Raw genomic sequence first — 16,889 nt, forward strand, 5'->3', positions numbered from 1 at the left:
CCCTTTCTTTTCAAGGGGTCACTTTGTAAGTCTTTGTTATAAAGACGTAATAGTGCATGGGATAGTGCTTATGCAGTAAATATATTTCCTGTACCTGCACCTCTAGTGATGAACGAATAGAAGCGCTTACCAAGATAATTTTTTTCCATAGAACTATTTGTTTGATTATTGATTGTTTCTCTTGATTTAATTGTCTCATAATTTCATGGTATGCCAATATGTCCAAAAAAAGGGATGCTTAATGAATTCATTGTCTTTTGTATATTTAGTTTGAGTGTTTTTGAATTTCATTTTCTCTTGCAAGTCTTGTTGAATTTCATATTTTTCATTAGAACAAGCCCTATTGTCAATTTCTAATGGAAAGTGAAGCATAAATATTTCATCACTTTGGGATGAAATTGTAGTAGAAGTAGTTTCAATATCACCCCATAGTGTGATTAAATGAGAAAATTCTTTTCCAGTGACATTGACAATGTGTTTATGCAAAAAGTATGCTTCAACCCGTGTCTATTCATTTTTCTTTAATGTGTATTCAAACTCTTTGTATGGGATGTAGAGCATCATTTTTTTTCTCTATAATGGTTTTTTGGTTCCATGCGTTAATTATCTCGAATGAATTTTATGAGACATGGATTTTTTATTTTTATTTTTATTTTTATTTTTATTATTATTATTATTATTGTTATTTTTTATTATTATTTATTTATTTGTTTGTTTGTTTATTTTTTTCTTTTTCATGATTGAATAAGAGGAAACATATTCTGCCAAGAAAACTTGTTCAAGGGAAATGGGTCCTGCAACATTTATCAATGGTTGTCATGCAAACAATATCTTCAGAGTTATCAGGTTTTTTTTTTTTTTTTTGAAGAAAAAAGCGAAACATTTTATTAAGCAAATAAAAGTTACATTCTGTAAAAACTTTGAGCAGACCTAATGGCTCACAAGATTGTTGTTTTGATCTTCTGTAAGTAAACAAAAAAAAATCTCAGTCCTTTTTTTGACTGATTGTGGATGATAAAATATGTCCTGAAACTGCTGAAAAGAAACTGTCTAGACTTCCTCCCTTCAGGAGGCTTAAGTACAATTTATACGATGCATACTTTGGGGTCTCCTTCAGAGAAGGAAAACAACCCCTTACATGACTGTAAATAAACCTTTAAACAGCTGAAATGTACAAAAAGTTTTTGAGTTTTCTGTTTTGAAGTGCTCAAGAAATATTTACAAATATATAAAGAAAACTGTAACAGATATTCATTGTGCCCATGAAACTGCAAACAAAAAGAAAAGACGAGCCGCGTTCACTGTGGAGGAGCAAAAGGGGGCTGATGTGAAGTGGATGACTGCCCCTGACTGAGTTCTACTATTGACCAGCTGCCCATATCTTGCTGTAAACCAGCCTTAGAAAGCTGATCTGCTTCCTCGTTTTTGTCCCTGTAAATATGGCAGATGGTAAAGCTGTTAAAAGATGACTTTAAAAACAATATTTCTTCTAAAAGAGTCTTCAGAATCTGGTTTTGACATGATGCATTCCCATTAACCCATTTTATGACATTCAGAGAGTCTCCGAAGATTTGAATTGTGAATTCAGAGTTATCAGGTTTATGTTCTAACAAAATGTCTTTTTAGAACATATGTTTGTTTTTCAGCTGGAGCAGTGTTAATGAAAATTGTTTTTTAGTGAGTTGAATATAAAGGCAATGACAGAGCAATGTGGATTGCTTGTTGACTTGACATTTGTTGCATATTTAGTAATGTGTTTCCAAGTTTTTGAATAGTTTAAATTTTGTTGTCTCCACAAGATATGCAATTTTCTCAAATTTGTTTGAATGTAGTTATCATGGAACGATCCATTTTTGTCATATAAGAGCTACAATATGTTGCTACAACATAGGCATCTAAAATAAATTGAGCATTTTTTTTGTTTGCCACAACGAAGGGATTTTTTTTGGAAATGAATTTATCCACACATCACAAGTATTTCTTTTGAGTAGTATAATTAGCCAACTAATATAAAAACGTAAGAGCATGATGTATTCTTGTTTTGTAATTCCAAGGTCAGCTAAAAACCTGTCAAATGTTATGTTTTTTGAATAGGATTTGTCCTGTAGGATGAGAAAGTTTCTTTCTCATTGCTCAAAGGGTGTAAGATACAACTTTCATCAATTGGTGGGATAGGGAAACCAAATCTACAAGTAGAATTTTTATGTTTTTTGCAATTTTTTGTGTGGTGATGAGTTTGAAATTGAATCATTTGATTCGAAAAAATTGTTGAATCAAAAGTCAAATACTGATCAATGAAACCTATGACATCGACATCAGGGGATTGTTGATGTATTGGCGCATCTTGAATCCAAAGTAATCCATGGTCATGCTTTATTCCTCTACTTTAGAATTCTGTAATAAAAAAAAAATCTTGTACTTGACCAAACAATTCATTATTTTTTGTTATCAAGGAACATAGTGATGAGATTCTATGTCTATAATCTTGACTACAGATAATCAGTTAATGTTTGATCAATGTGTCAATACATTCATCATCAAAGTTGTTTGTTTGATTTGTTATGGAGTCAATGCTTTGTATTTTTAGTTCATTTATCAATGGTTCCCAAAGATGCTCAGCACTGGTGAATGTGACAAAGAAAGTCAGTGGCCCAAACTGTCGTATCATTGCAAATATATCTTTTCATAAATTTTCAAAATAGTTAGGAGATGTGCGAATGCTTCTTAAACATTTATATGCAATTGGTGATTTTAATAATTTATGAAGATTGCTTTTATTTTTGACATATTTAGCAACTAGTTTTTGTCCTTTCAGTTCTCCTTTGCGAATAGAAACTCAAGCTGAGTAAGAAACCTGATTTATCAAAACACGAATTGATTTAAAAAATATGTTTGTAATATGTGTTGAAAAGTAACCATACATGTGGAACAATTCCCATTATGCAATTTTTTGATATGAAAAGTGATTGATAACATCAATAGGGCAACTTGATCCAAAGAACAATGCTCGGAATTTCAGTTTTTCAGAGAATTTGCCTTACAAAATGCGTAGGGGGTTAAATCCTTTAGAAGGTGCAATTTGTATTATTCTTGTATCAAGGTCATGGATAAGGTGGGCCTTTGAATAACCCTGTACAAGTGTGTCAATTTTAGGCTCTAGATCAGTATTTGCATTTGGTGAGTCTAATTCATTCATTTTTGGACTATCATTCTAATGATTTTGCCTACTTTAATCATTGAAAATGTTTTTTCCATTCATATTTGATTACTATTTGTTCGCTCTTTCTATAGAGATGTGTTGCACAAATCATGTAATGCAAACATCACTTTTTTGGGCTGAATATTTGCAGACAAATAAGCATTCTTGCATTCCAATTTTATTTTTAGCATAATTCCCATTATCATATTTTCATCAATATCTCTAGTTAATGTTGTTTGAATTCTATCTAGACTCGAAGGAACATTTATGATTGTTCCTGATAATCCAATTTGTGATCTTTTGTAACCAAGTTGTCTTATTTGTGCAAAAGTCATTCTTGGTGCCACTAATCACTCTTCCAAATATGTCAATTGTGCAACAGAGATCAATTTTTCATTTCGTTGAACAAGAAGAGGTGATGCAAATGTAGGCACTTTTTCATTGAGTATTATGTTATTACAATATTTTCATATTTGTTCATTCAATTTAATGGCTTTGAATTTTGATGCATACATCAGATAGCAAATAGTAGATAATATGTGTGCGTTAATAGATTTCATGTCCTTTCCAAAGGACATTCTATCACAAATGAAACATGCATGCATAGTTGTGTCTTGGATTGATTGTAAATATGCCTCGATTTCTTTATTTGACTTTACATGTTGCTTTTGTGCTTCTTTGTTATTTTGTGTCTCCATTGAAAAAGGATTATTGTCCTCATTTGATGATGTGAAGTCCTTAGATACTTCAACTTACTTTCTTTTTTTAATAATGTATTGCCAATTGACAAATGCTTTAATTGAGTACAAGATATAGCAAAACTAGATTCTTTGCTAACAAGATGTGTACAAGGTACACTTGAGATTAACTTGCAGTTTTCTATTTTCGAGATCCTTTGGAGCACTTGTGGTGTCTTGTCATTGTGATTAATATTTTCAACATTCTGAATTCTCATAAGTGCATGGAAATGCGCATGTGATGTAGATATTGGTACATGCATAAGGTATAAGACTTTGGAGAAAGTCTTTGATGAATAGAATCTCAAGGAAATATATTTTGTTTATATATTGCAGATATATATGTTAACATCAAGTAGTTCATATAGCCATTGTATTGCAAAACCTTTTCCCTCTATGTGTCCATATGCATATGGAATTGATAGGTTTATAATATAAGGTTTAAAATCATTGATACATTGCTTGTGCTCAATGTTTCTTGCATTTAGGTGTTGTTTTAAGCAATTGCTATCTCTATTGTCATTGCAAATGAAACAATTGTAAAAAAATTGTGCATTTTTTTCTCATGCTAGACATATCAAACCATGGTGCAAGTGTGAAAATAGAATAAAACAAATATTCATGGCAATCATTGAAATTTTGTTGATAGATCAAGAAGCCTTGTTCAAATAAGATTTGCTCGATTGACAATATGTCGAAGTGTCCAAGTGAGAATTGGTATGGAAAAATGCATGAGTCGATTGCTATATATATTTAAGTTGCATTATCTATTATGCTATGTAATAAGAGTGGTTCAAAATGTCCACATGCAGTATTTTGGTTATGTAGAAAAATATTATATTTATAGCCATCAATGTATGAATTGAATCGTAGATATGTTTGGCCATTTGTAAATAGCCAAACATTAACTAGAACTGACAACCATTTGGAGAACCATTTGATACAGAACACATCTCCCCATAAGCTAATTGTAGATCGAGCACAAATAGAAGAAGGTGTAGAAAATCCTTCCAAGTACATTTCAAGATCATTAACATGATGAAGATCCTGAAGATATTTAAGAGACAAATATGTGTGCAATGAATGCAAAGCAACATCATGTCCATGAGATAAGAAATGTAGAAAGTGGTTTACAATTCCATGTCATATCTTAGTTGAAGTATAACGAAAGTGAAGAAGAAAAATAAATGATTCAAATAAACAATCACCAGGAAAATAGAAGAAATGCTATCATCTATGTAAACTGAATCTAGATAACTTGTGATCAATTTATTGCAATTTTGATCCTTGCAACGCAAAACTCTCTTTCATTGCCATGAAGTACATTGAGACAATGTGACTGATTCTCCAAATGTGACAATGATTTATAGCATTAAGAGCATGGGTTGCATTGAATGTTCAATTACCAAGTATCATACTAGAACAATTTTAGACCTCTTATATATTATGTAGTCTACGTTGTCTTTGTGACTATATTTTTTTCCTGGTTTTTGTTTGACAATACTCCAAAAATGAGTACCTAGCACTGTGACAAAGGAGTAGACGAAATGGGCATAAGGAAACTTGAATATTGCATTCTTTGCAATCGAAATATAATTTCACTGTTTGTTAACTCTTTCTTATTTTATTTCACTGTTTGTTAACTTTACTTATTGTTACTATTTTATAGTTTACTTTTATATATACTTATTTAGAACTCTAGTATTGTTATCTACTATATTATTTATTTGTTATTATTATATTTCTTCATTATTTATTATATATTTAAAATTATTTGTTTTTGTTAAGCTTAGCAAGACCATTCCATTTTCTATTAAAAATAGGCAAGTTTACACCACACAGATTGACCGGGTGGCCTCAACTTGCCCCAAAGGGAAACCAAGTTTGTTGACCACCGGTTTGCATTATAAGCCATCCAAAAACAATACAGTCTTAATCTTTCTAGCCAAGCTAGATATGTCTCTGTTTCGTGTCCATACACTACATAACTATATAAAATGATATTTGCAACATAGAAATTAAAAGCTATCTGCATAAAACAAAATTATGCATGGGTAAGAGTCTAATCCTTTTGTTCCTCTGAGGCAAATGCAACAGGTGCCGGATCCTTGCCGGATTCCCCTAACATATGACCCAGGAATATTTTGCTTATATATGTATTAAAGAATCACATGTATAAATTGCAGCTTAACATAGAAATTTAATGTTCACACGAGAGAAGAAGAAGAAACACATAAGGCATGAAAAGAAGAAAACAAGACTTGATAACAGAGTTTGTCCAACTTGGACTACGTCTCTGGTCCCTGATGGATCAATGGGGAGGCCTTCATTCATTAAATGGCATGAAAATAAGAGAATACCATCATTAGTTACATAAAAGGAGTCTTATACCTCCCTTCTAGAAAATGGTTGAGAAATGGAGAACTCAGATGGAGAAATAGATAGCACCACTGCGTCCGTGGCATCGAGAGGGGCTGAAACCATATAAAATTTGCCCAATTCAGACAAAATGACCTCTCGCCCTTTCCTGCAAGCTCTGCCTCGAACTGCGTGCCAAAATCTTCACACCCTGCACTTTCTGCGTGCATTGGGTTTTATATCATTGTTTTGTTACAATTGATGCTTAAATTGGGGTTGTCTGATTATAATACAATGCTGTTCTAACGGAGGATCAGTCGGATGCGATGAATCCGACCTTTATTAATAACAATGTTGTTCTCCAGTGTTGGCACAGTCATCGTCTGTCAAAACTTCCTTCTCTACCTGTGTTGGCGCTGCCTTAGTCTCAGAAGACTCTCCCTTACTCTTCTTCCTTGGACACTGGGTCGTATAATGACCCAGCTCCCCACAGTGGAAGCATTTGATCTTGGAGAGAACCTTCTTCTTCCGCTTTTCCTGCTTTTCCTCAGATGCTAGGGCCACATCTCCCTCTTCCTGCTTGACTTTGATCCATTTGTTGCTGCCACCTGTCTTCGACTGTCGTCTGATCTCTTCCTAGCAAAGAGTTGCCCACATCTCGTCCCAAGGTGGAAGTGTCCCTCTACCCAGTGTACTCTGGACAAATACTTCCCAGTCTTCTAAGACAGCGTTCAGGGCTGTCCTCACCATTAGCTCTTGATCCGGTGTCGCCCCTATAGCAGTCAACTGATTTCGGATCTCATTCAGTCCTCTAAGGAAGGTGTTAATCGATTTTCCCTTCTTCATATGATACGACCTCATCTTATTCTCAAGCAGCGTTCTTCTTTGCACAGAAGTATGTCGGTACAACTTCTTGAGAGCCTCCCACATCTCAAATGTCATTTCCTTCTCGGCTATCTATGGTACTACATGATCCTTGACCCCATCAAGGATAATGCACTTGGCCCTCACCATTGCCTCCTCGTACTTTTCAACATCACTGGGGTCGACTAGGACAACTATTACCTTGAAGGCGAAGTTCTTGACACAATTCCTGTCAAGCACAGATAAGATTCTGGCCCTCCAGACTGTGAAATTCGATGCTTCTTCCAGTCTATCCTAGTCTCTTACTCCGTGTAGTGCCATGATGCTCCTCTAGTTCCCTCCTGGAAGTTCTTTGTTCGACTCCTCTGAGTCTCTACTTCTCGTCTTGAAGTTCTCTTCTGGACTCCCTCTTAGTCCTGAATTCCCTCATAGAAATCCTTATGCCGCTTGTCGAGATGCCCCCTACTCTGATCGTCTTGTGCCACTACACTATTGATCTGGGTTCCTCGGCTAGAAACCCTCGGTAACAACTCCTCTAGCCCTGCTCTGTCAGGTATTGTTCTAACTACAGTACCTCACCAGCTCCACTCTGTAATATTCTTGCAGCCTTCTAGACCCTAGAAACTGCCTCTCTATGAAATGTGTCAACCCCTCTCTACCTCACGCTGGCCCTGCATCACCCCGGATGGGTCTGCGACAACCCTAGGATGCCCTATGTCAGCTCTCTGGCCCTCTGCGTCAGCAACGCTGGACTCTCTAAGGCTCTACGCAGCTCCCAACTTCCTCTGCGTGGCCTTGGCTGGATCTGCGTCACACTCCTTAGCTTTTGCGCCGCTAGAAACAACTTATGTCACCTCGGGACAGTTGTTTTTTGCTGCTATTGCTCCGCTCGGCTGATGTCTTTTAGTCCTCCTGTGATATGAAATCACGCTCTGATACCATGTTGAAGTTTCTAAGTCTACTTAGTTAGAAACCCTCCATGCACTTTATCTGATTTATTCCTACCTACTTGTTATTTTCCTTAACAAGTTATTTACAATGTAAATACTAAAAATAAACACTAGTGCATGCTCAACATATTACAGATCAACAACTAAAAGAAACAAGAACAAATACACCATATGACACCATTATTTTTGGACTAATGTCCCCGGAAAAACTCAATGTGGGAAAATTGGTGCAGCTATCTGAGGGTTTTTTTATTAAGCAATATCAGAGTACAATCTGGGTGTCAGAACTGGCCTACCCAACAGAGAATTTCCTTGGCAGTAATACCTTTCAATTTCTGACAAATCTACTTGCCAAAACCCCGGATAGTCCTTTCAGCAGCTACTTAACACCAATCTGCTCTAGAAACCACAGCGTTTGCCCAATCTGGACTGCGTCAGCCTCTCTTAGCCCAGTGTTGGCCCTGCGTCAGCCCCAGGAGGCTGTGCGTCAACTCTCTGAGCATCTGCGTCAGCTACGCTGGCCTCTCTGGTGCTCTGCGAAACACTTAACTGCCTCTGTGTGGCCTTGCGTGAGCACTGGCTGCTCCTGCATCTTTCTCTTTAACTGCTCTGCTGATCTCCTGACACTATCTCTGCCTCTCTATCTCTCTGTACTCAAATTCCCCTTAGTTGTATCTCTCGATCACTAATTCTATCTCTCTTAGCAAACCCTGCTCTAGAGAATAGAATGACTGATCACTCTGGTGGATTCTCCAAGTGACCCTCAAGCCTCCTCTTATACTTTTCTTGTTGACATATCAACGGCCGAGATTAAGTCCCTAATCAATGGCTAAGATTAGATCTGGCTTGATCCTTTTCTTTTGGACCATTCTAACACAGATTCATATTAGTACACATTAATATTTTATTTTCCCTAAGTTTAGACTTAGGGACTCCATTAAAAATATTAATTATTTAATATCTCCTGATTTTTTTAGAATCTACCCAAACCCTTTCTGGATATTAGAGATCTCATGTGCCCCAGCCTCTCCACCAAATTTCATGGCTAGAGCACATCTGATGCTACCCCAAATCAACACAAGCAACAACCCACTATTGTCTGAAATATGATAGGAGGAATGATGTCCACTTGATTGGATATACAGGTTCTGACTCGAGAGGCAGTGAGCAGGATGGAAGGAGCACTACAGGAGGATATTTAGGCAATGAGTAGGATGGAAGGAGCATTACAAGAGGATGTTTTAGTTTGGTATCCTCCGTGATCTCATGGGTGAGCAGAAAGCAAGACACAGTTGCTTTGAGTAGTGTTGAGGTTGAATATATTGCAGCCTGTGAAATAAGCAGAGAGGTTGTTTGGTTGACGAAGCCATTATCTGACTTATTCGAATGACCAATGGACCCTACATTGATACATTATGATAACACCAGTTTTATAAGATTGTCTGAATACCCATTGTTTCATGGAAAGATAAAGCATATAAACAACAAGTATCACTACATTCAAAAGCTAGTACAAGATGGTGCATTGTAGCTATGATATATCTCCACTGATGAACATGTAGTTGATATTTTGACAAAGTCTCTTCATAACACGAAACTTTTGTATTTGAGAGACGAGCTTGGTTTGGTTGATATATCCTCCCTGGTTGAGAGGGAGAGATAGGCACATAATTCTTGTCTTCACTTGGGAAGAAAGAATGGAGGGTTGGGGAAGCATTTGGCATTCGATACTCTTTGAGGATGTGTTAGGGCATCCAAGATAAGAGTAGTTGCAAAGGACTGATATTCTTTGAGAACTGGCTATCCAAGATAAGAATAGTCATGGTGGAGCATATTCTAAGAGAACCCGGGCAGGGTATGTTTTAAGAGAGACAATGATGATGGTCTTTGTAAATCATTGGTCTCACAAACATTGCGCTTCGATCTTGTGGAGAGATAGAGTTGTTATTTAAGGCCTTGCTATATAATAATGCTAGTTCATATGATGCTAAATATATGGGTTACAAATCTGACTCTTCTTATGAGATCTCTTCAGATTGAGAATGTCCATGTACCATTTATTAATACCTCCCTAGTTAAGAGGGAGTGTCAAAATGTGTAAATAGGTTCAGTCTTCATAAATATGAAATGTACTTTTGATTCTTGTATATTGTAAAATAAAAGAAAATTATTATTATTATTTTTGGAGCATGGATTTTATGTTCAAATTCTTTTACTTTAGAAGTTAAGCACCCATTGAGTGCTTCTAGGATTTGTCTTAAGTCAAGAAGTCAAAAGAGTCATTGTCATAAGTTGAAGACCCCATCAGGCACATTGTATCTTGTAAAGAAAATATTTTTTGTCATTAAAAGAATCAAAATACCCTTCAATACCAAGTCGGCCTGGCAGCTGGGAAGTCTGGTTATTTTGAGAAGCCACGTCCACCTTTAGAAGCCTATATAAAGGAGGCAACTCGACTTCCTTGGAAGACATTCATTCACTCAGTGATCCAAGTGAAGAAGAAGAGTAATAAAGGCAGTGAAGAAGGAAGAGAATAAAGAAGACTTGTTCTGGGCTATTTCTCTTTCACACATGCGAATGAAGGCTAGGGTTTATGTTGGACTATGGTTTTTCTTCTGCAAGTTCGATCTCGAAGGAAGAGAAAGAAGGTCAGTGAAGGTCACATTAGACCATCATCGAGCACCATAATAAGGACAAATCCAAGCGAAGGTTTGGAGAATTCTTGGGAGGCCAAAATAAGCTCACACGTGTGGTAGCAAATGCTACTGGGAGGGCCAGAAATTTCAAATCTACAGTAGAGGCCAAAATTCTGAAACTGAGGGTCGAAGTTGTGCTCCTAGAAGAGATTTGAGTAGGTTTGACTTGAATAAAGAAAGAAAATAATCGAAAGGGTTGGACTTGGTCTTGGTCTAAAGGTATTGGAATTTGTCATTTGGAGAATCTATAGGAGAAAAGATTTGTGGGTTTTCGTCTCAAGTGGAGAGGTTTTGACCCTAACTTGCAACCTACATTTTGTGTTCTTGTTCTTCTTGTTTTGGTGGCTGTTTGATGATATACAAATATAATAATAAGTAAAAAAAGTAAAAAGATATCACAATCAGTTATCAAGAAAAGAGAAATCACTCTAATCATTGCCCTATAGATATATCAACATATCAATTGATCACTTTTGTGGACCCGAGCCTCCACTCCCACAAACACACTCCAACAAAACCCCTATTACCAACAACAATTTTGAACCACTTATAAATCTTGAATACCCAACCCCTCCCCCCAGAGATATACATGTCTGATACTAGCAACCCCAAAGAATACTCTAAGGTTCCTCTTATTACCTCCTCACAACCCTCTAATGTGAATCCTCAAGAACCCACAGAGAAAGATTCTAAGTTGTCACACAATATTGAGGACATCGAAGGAATGTATTTGGACGCTCTCAACCTCCTAAGCATTGTTAAGGCATGGAAAGACAAAGACCCAAATTTTCTCCCAAAGAATAACGTCAAAATACTAAGCAAAGTCATTCTCAAAACAAGGTAGCAAGCCCAAAAAATGTCAATAAGACAAACCAGTGCCAATCTTTTAGGGGTTCATGTCCAACCTATGAAAGAGACTACAACACAGCATAAGGATGAAAATAAAAAATGTCATAAGAGCAATCAGTAAATTTTGGAAGAATTATGCAAAATTATTTTCAACTCAAGTAGAATAATGTTGATCTCGGAGGTTTATCCCTCCACCACCTCATCTCCCCCATGAAGATAATCGTCTGGAATATTAAAGGCCTGAATTTCAAGGGAAAACAAAGGCTTCTCAAAGACAAGTGGCTCAAGGAACATCCAACCTTCTTGATAATTCATGAAACTGAAACTTCATGTTAAGTTATATGAAAGTTTATAGGCAAATGGGGTCGAGGATGCCAATTAGTAGCTCTTGAAGCCCAAGGTGTGACATCCCCTCACTAATATTTTCCCATTGTAAATAATTGTAATCAATTAAAAAGATGAGAGAAAGGGACACAGATTCCATATTGCTAAAGGAATAGGTTGTTTTAAATATCAACCTTGGTTGGCCGAGTGGTTTAAATGGGTTAAATGTGCCATAAATTAACTAAAAAGAGGAAGTACAGGCCCATGTGTCTTGAACTCAAACAATAAGCAAATAGGACAAACAATAAAAGAACATAATGGGTCAAGTTGTCCAAAAAAGGTTGACTGCGTGGAGCCTTGGAAAAAAAACAAATAGTTAGTCTGCTGGGAGGAAGGACGAAGGAAGTTAATGGGCAGAGACAAAGGCATTCTACGTGTATGTAATAGGGAGAGCGTGCTCTACTTTTCTCTCACGCTTGCACAGTGGAGAAAAATAATGGTGGTAAACACTAAAACAAAAATTCCTCCAAGGGCAAAGGTGAATAGATAGAGAACAACGACCAAGACCATATGGATCAAGCTCTAGAGAAAGTGAACAAACTTAAGAACCCACGGAGAGAGGCTTGTTGGGTGAAAACATTGTAGAAAGAAGTGTCTTTCCTGAAGGCCAAATAACCCACTAGAAGCTTGTGGATTGATGAACCTATTAAATTGGGAAGAGACACTCAGGTACTTGTGAGGGTTTATGAAACACCATGAGTTGCTTTGGGACTCAAGCTCTAGTGTTTGACTCATTGATGAACTACTTGGAGAGGTGATATCTTTCCTCATCAGTAGCTTATCCACTAATGAACCTTCTTTGTGTTGAGAAATCAAGATGCTTGTAGACTTAAGGTTGATTTATCTTACTTCATAATTACTTGTGAATGTTTGTTGGTTGTTTATTTCTTTTATGAAATTCTCTTCATCAAGCAATTACCAAAATACACAAAACATGAAGATCAAAAGAGACAAAGAACACAAAGACATAGGCTCCAAGCCAGGGAAAATCCCCACAAGGGGGAAAACCCAAGAAATCCTCTTCTTATAGAATCAGACCAAAGTGAGATGTCCAAGACCCAAAACCAAAAAAAATACTTCAACCTTCAAGATGCCAAGTCAAGCCCTCCTTCAAGATATCATTTCATCAACAAGTCTAGAAAACTTCAAGATACCAACAAGAGATTTGTCCTAGCAAAATTTTCACACGTGCAAGCTCAAGAAAGCTTTCTCCTTCATACGTGCGAGCCTTAGAAAGATCAAATTTCAACCTCCCTTTTCTCTTCTTGACTTCGCTCTCCTTTTCGGTCTTACTACATAGGAATAGAAGATGACATGATGCGGACTGGTCTCCAAATGAGCTCAACTTGATCTTTACTTGAACTTGTCCAGATGTTATGAATAAAATATTCATAAATAACATTAATTAAATAATAATATTAAAATAATAAAATAAATAATTTAATTAATTAAATGACCCATTAATTATGAAAGGGAAATAGGTCAAAAAGTGTGACCATTCACCTTCGTGGCCAGTCAATGTTTATATAGACACACCACCATGAAATATTGTAATCACCATTCAGATTTCATCAATAATACAAATTACTTATTCCACATACTTGCAAAATATACAAACAATTACTTCTACATTCTTTCCTATTGGTTTCTTTCCTAATAGTGGTATCAGAGCCATGTTTTACATTTTTTGCTTTCCGCTGCTAGTCGTTTCTCACCCAGTTCCATTATTCATCATTGTCCGACCACCCGCACTCACCATTCCCTTAACCTGTCACACGTTGTTTTAGTCTTCGTGCCACTGTGAACTATTTTGTTGTGTTTTTTTTCTCATGTCCAACCACATCCATACGTTGCATCTTCCTCACTATCGTGTTTCTGTTCTACCATCGTCTTCGTCGTCTTACACCCTCATCACCATTGTCTCCACCTTCGACTTTGTGATTGTCTGTTGCGTTGTAAACAGCCTGACTATTCCCCGCACTATCATAACCCTTTGACAATTCTCACATCCCATCACCAAACATCACTTGGCTAATATCTCTTCCTTGTTGCGTCCCTACTCCCATCGATCCTCGATCTCGCATCACACTATTTGGCCTCCACTGACTTCCGGTGGTCATCGCCTTTTCACCCAACACTCCAATTAGCCATCAGTCCCGGCCATTTTTCTGACTGTGTCAGATCGTTCCGACAACCATATTTCGTCAATCGCCTTATCCAAATCGAAAAAGTCACCTTCCCTAGTCCACGTCATTTCATTTTTGGTTATACGTATAAATTACAAGTTATTGAGTCACTATTACATTGTTTAAAATTTATTATATATATAGTTATAATTATATACTATATTATATAGTTAATTTATATATAATTCAAGAAAATATATTATTATTTAATTAAAAAATGGTTCTGCCAAGAAGAAGAACAAAGTGAAAATGGGGAATAATAATGAACCAAAAAATATCAAGAAGAATTTGATAAAGTACGATGTTGCCTCGACAATGTTGAAAATACGCAGGAAGAGTTAGGAGAAGGTCAAAATAGGGTAATTGTCACTCAAAAGGAATTAGCAAGTGATATTAAAAAAATAGATAACATCGAAAGAATGTTGCTAGGAATGCAAAACCAATTGATGGGAAGGGTTAATTCATTTTTTAATCTCTTAATTACTCAAGAACCAACACAAAGTCCCAAGGCTGTAAAAAGTGAAGATTTCCCAAATCATGAAATTTCGCAAATGTCGCAATTACACTTCTCAGGTAGTCAGTACTATAAAAAATTCCCAGAAAAATAATATCAACGAATTAAGAGAGAGATCCCAAAATACGATGGAAAATACCATAGAGGTGTTATTGTGTGGCTTAATAAAATGGAAGCCATTTTTTAATCAAACCCCCCAATAAGTGAACGAGAAAAAATCATGACCGCATCCAACAATTTGGAAGTTGAGGCATATGATTGGTTCCTATGGTGGCCTGGAAAATGTGAAACTCGTTCATTCCTCTGGAAAATTTTTGTGGATGTCTACTAAAAAGGTTTTTTGATAACAAAGAAGATGATGTCTACGAAAAATTTGTTCATCTCAAACAAATAGGGTCTGTAAGCGAATACACCCACGAATGGGAAGTATTAGCTACGAGATAAAGAGGGTTCATTGATGAACAACTACTTAAAATGTACAGATGTGGACTTAAGGAGTATATTTGTGCAGAATTGAAGTTGTACAAACCCAAAAATATTGAAGAGAAATGCCACAAAAATTATTGAACAAAAACATAAGTTCAAAATGTCACCATTCAAAGAAGGTGAAGACCAACAACAATACTCAATTAAAAAAGATGGAAACAAATGTAGGTATTGTGGAGATAAATGGACATCAGGACAAAAATGCCTTAACAAGAAATTGTATACTTATGAAGTTGAGAAGGAATTAGACACTTCTAGTAATGAGTTAGGGAAAAAAAGGATAAAAAAATAAAAATAATTGCCGCAAGTGTGGAGAAAATTGGACGTCAACATAAATGTGAAGATACGTCCTTACGCTACTATAAAGTAGTATATGGGAAGCAAGTTGAAGTACAAGAACCTGATGAAGAAATCATTGTCACACACAAAAGATTTGGATTTTGAGGAACCGTCATTATCTGCAATTTCATGTGACTGGAAAAACATGATGAAAATAACAATTCTTCAAAAGATTAAGAACAACAAGCAACTGCAAAATACGTTCCACCACATCTTCAAAAAAAGAGAAACCAGTCTCTAAGAAGGAGGAACATTAAGTTTACTACACCACCAACAAACATGATGAGGAGAAATGTCATAAGAGGCGGAAATGAAAATATTCTTGTAGATTATGGCAGCACCCACAATTGTATAAACATTGATCTTGCTAAGAAACTTGATCTATGTATATGCCCAATCAAGGCCCTGAGCATAACTGTCGCCACTGGGCAAAAGTTTGAAGAGGTAGGAGAATGTCATAAGGTTATAATCCAGATACAAGAACTAGAGCTACAGATACTGTTATGAAACCAGCTCAAGAAAAGATAGAAAATATAGATCAACGCCTTATAATTCAGCCTCTTCGAGGGGGAAACCTCCTTTACATTACATAAATGAACAATTCTTGGATGATTCAAATGACAAAACCTCCTTTCTATATATAGGAGTCTAAGGAGTCACAATATAACCCAACCGACCTAACAATAATAATATAAAGCCACAAAAATAACAATAGAGGGATTCTATGGGGCACATTAATAACAATATGGGGGCAATAGGGGCACAACAATATTAATAAGGGGTATAACTACAATAGTAATGGGGTAATCACTAGTATTATAGGGACCCAACATGCCCCTCTCCTTCAAAAAAGTGTTGTCCTCAACACTTGAGTAGTTCTGGATACTTCTGCATAAAATTCTCATCCTCCCATGTGGAATCTTCAGCGGATAAGTTCTTCCACTTGATAAGATACTCCGAAATTGATCGATTTCGTAGCTGTCGAGTTCTTGTTTCTGTGACTGCTTCTGGTACCAATATAATTTTTCCTTCCTCATCAAGTTCTGGCAATATTGTTTGAACTAGGAGCTTGTCGCCTATAACCTTCTTTAAACATGAAACATGGAAAACTGAGTGCAATCGAGAAGCTGCAGGAAGCTCCAATTTGTATGCCATAGTACCAATCTTTTGCAACACCTTATACGACCATAATACTTTGGTGATAATTTATTATCCTTCTTAGCTTGCTTGAGGGACATTTGCTTATATGGTTGTAGCCGTAGGAATACCCAATCACCTACATCATAACTTCTTTCACTACGATGTTGATCTGCCTGTTGTTTCATTC

The 16,889-nt window shown here is 36.3% G+C and overlaps 1 protein-coding gene across 1 annotated transcript in view; it reads right to left on the reverse strand.

The window, feature by feature from the left end:
- Positions 1 to 1,012: 1,012 nt before the first annotated feature.
- LOC149179433 (uncharacterized) overlaps positions 1,013 to 16,889 on the reverse strand; it is a 79,835-nt gene continuing 63,958 nt past the window's right edge. Inside the window, exon 2 of the mRNA XM_089420659.1 lies at positions 1,013 to 1,431. The gene's annotated coding sequence lies outside the window, so the exon portion shown is untranslated. The remainder of the gene's footprint in view (positions 1,432 to 16,889) is intronic.

The sequence above is a fragment of the Pinus tabuliformis genome, chromosome 4_1 (assembly GCF_031772625.1).
Source record: "Pinus tabuliformis cultivar Carrire ecotype Pingquan chromosome 4_1, CPIR1, whole genome shotgun sequence".
NCBI classification, from domain to species: Eukaryota; Viridiplantae; Streptophyta; class Pinopsida; order Pinales; family Pinaceae; genus Pinus; species Pinus tabuliformis.